At 57.9% G+C, this 2,500-nt stretch overlaps 1 non-coding gene across 1 annotated transcript in view; it reads left to right on the forward strand.

Annotated features, from left to right (window-relative positions):
* The first annotated feature begins 1,693 nt into the window (after nucleotides 1-1,693).
* The window catches only part of LOC126433182 (small subunit ribosomal RNA), a 1,910-nt gene continuing 1,103 nt past the window's right edge, over nucleotides 1,694-2,500 (forward strand). The window contains exon 1 of the ribosomal RNA XR_007578298.1: nucleotides 1,694-2,500. This exon is cut by the window's right edge and continues 1,103 nt beyond it. This is a non-coding gene — a ribosomal RNA (small subunit ribosomal RNA).

A 2,500-nucleotide genomic window follows, 5' to 3' on the forward strand; every position in this document is an offset into this window, starting at 1 on the left:
TGCTCTGTAATTGTCATACGACGCGTTAAATTAGTGTAGTGTTGCCTAACTGCAACCCCCGCAATATAGTTTGCTACTCGCACTGCCCGGTCCCCAGAGTATCGCTTCATGTTAAACACCTTGCAGCTATACACTGTAATGCGGACGGCAGCAGGACGTACATGCTCAATGCCCTTCGCAGTTGTTCATTGGCATTCGCATGGCGAAGCACAGCCTACGTTGTGGTACGGCTTGTGTCAACTGTCCGCTGATGTTGTACGTCCAAATCACACACTGTACTGCACATTGGTCCTCATGTACTGAATGATACATCGTGGTACATGTGTGACCGTACCACGACTGCGCCAACAACGGCGAACCATACGGTCCAAATATTGTGCACTCAGCTACGTGTCGTCTCCCTATAAGAGCTGGATTGCAGTATGGTATGCCGTGGATGGCGATCACCATGAGCCGTCTGTTGATGTAGTGGCGCGTGTTGTCAGACGTAGTCGTCTCTTCTCACACACCGTGATAGCATGGTGCACTGCGTTCCACATCTGCGACATGCGACAGAGGCCGGTTGACAGTCGTTCGCGCAATGGACATCGCATACGTACGGGGGCCACCTTCCACGTGTTCGCGAAGCGTGCACATGTTGTTGCGTGTATGTGGGCAGACATAGTGTGTCGTGACACCTGACACAGGCATGCAACAATCGTTGAATTTGCAAATGGCGATGGACGTCTACGTTTGCTGGTGACGTTACGCAAATGAAGAACTGGTAAACCGTTGTGGTGCGGTTGTTCTCGCTAGAGGTGAATCAGTGATGGCGACGATCGGTTGAGCTACCAACCGGTTGTTTCAGCGATACCCACCATGCCCACGAACGTGAATGGCATGTGGGTGTGAAGCGATACGCGGCGGTGGCTGGGTGGGACCGTCCCCGGCCGGTGAGGGGGGGCCTCCCGGCGTGCTGGCCGCGCGGTGCGTGGGCGCACGCGCTACAGCCGGCTGGTGGGGGCGGCCAGTGGCAGGCGCGCCGGCCGACGGAGGCGGCAGGCGGCGCAGCTGCGCGCCGGCGCACCCTGCACGCGGCGCCGTGCGGCCAAAGTAGGTCCTCGCGGGCCCGGTGCGAAGCGCGGTGGACATCTGCAGTGTGCTGGTCCGATTGAGGACTGTGTGCGCTGAGGATGCGCCGCCGCCCGGCGCTCGGCGCCGCGACGCCGTCTGCTGCTCGGTCGCCTCTGCGGTTCTCGCAGGTGGATTGTATCGCAGCTGTGCGGACGTGTTGGCGCGTGCGCTGTGCTGGGAGAGTTCGCTTCGGCACCCAAGTGGGGCTTTTGTCCTTCTGTGGCGCTGGCGTTGGAGCTGCCGGCCACCGTAGGTGGCGCGTGTTGTCTCCCGCCGGCAATGCCACGACAGCACGCTCCCGGGCCTCTGTCGGCAGCGGCAAGCTCAGTTGGGAGCACGGGTGGTCGCACCTAAAGCGTCTACTCGCCAAACTCCGGGCGATTGCGCCTCTCTCGAACCCGACCAAGTACTTAGGACGGCGCTGCGCGCCGCCGGGACCTGAGAGGGTTTCGAGGTGTATTGTGCAGGGGAGCTCAGCCTCCTCCTGTTTGCAGAATAATTGAGCGGACGCTTGCGTGTTCGCGCGGGCTCCCGGGACACACTCCCGGGCGGCCGGCTGCTCAGCTCTAGTTGACGCAGCTCCCTGGTTGATCCTGCCAGTAGTCATATGCTTGTCTCAAAGATTAAGCCATGCATGTCTCAGTACAAGCCGCATTAAGGTGAAACCGCGAATGGCTCATTAAATCAGTTATGGTTCCTTAGATCGTACTCACGTTACTTGGATAACTGTGGTAATTCTAGAGCTAATACATGCAAACAGAGTCCCAACCAGAGATGGAAGGGACGCTTTTATTAGATCAAAACCAATCGGTCGGCTCGTCCGGTCCGTTTGCCTTGGTGACTCTGAATAACTTTGGGCTGATCGCACGGTCCTCGTACCGGCGACGCATCTTTCAAATGTCTGCCTTATCAACTGTCGATGGTAGGTTCTGCGCCTACCATGGTTGTAACGGGTAACGGGGAATCAGGGTTCGATTCCGGAGAGGGAGCCTGAGAAACGGCTACCACATCCAAGGAAGGCAGCAGGCGCGCAAATTACCCACTCCCGGCACGGGGAGGTAGTGACGAAAAATAACGATACGGGACTCATCCGAGGCCCCGTAATCGGAATGAGTACACTTTAAATCCTTTAACGAGTATCTATTGGAGGGCAAGTCTGGTGCCAGCAGCCGCGGTAATTCCAGCTCCAATAGCGTATATTAAAGTTGTTGCGGTTAAAAAGCTCGTAGTTGGATTTGTGTCCCACGCTGTTGGTTCACCGCCCGTCGGTGTTTAACTGGCATGTATCGTGGGACGTCCTGCCGGTGGGGCGAGTCGAAGGCGTGCGACGCGCCTCGTGCGTGCTCGTGCGTCCCGAGGCGGACCCCGTTGCAATCCTACCAGGGTG

The sequence above is a fragment of the Schistocerca serialis genome, unplaced genomic scaffold, assembly GCF_023864345.2.
Source record: "Schistocerca serialis cubense isolate TAMUIC-IGC-003099 unplaced genomic scaffold, iqSchSeri2.2 HiC_scaffold_1162, whole genome shotgun sequence".
NCBI lineage: Eukaryota > Metazoa > Arthropoda > Insecta > Orthoptera > Acrididae > Schistocerca > Schistocerca serialis.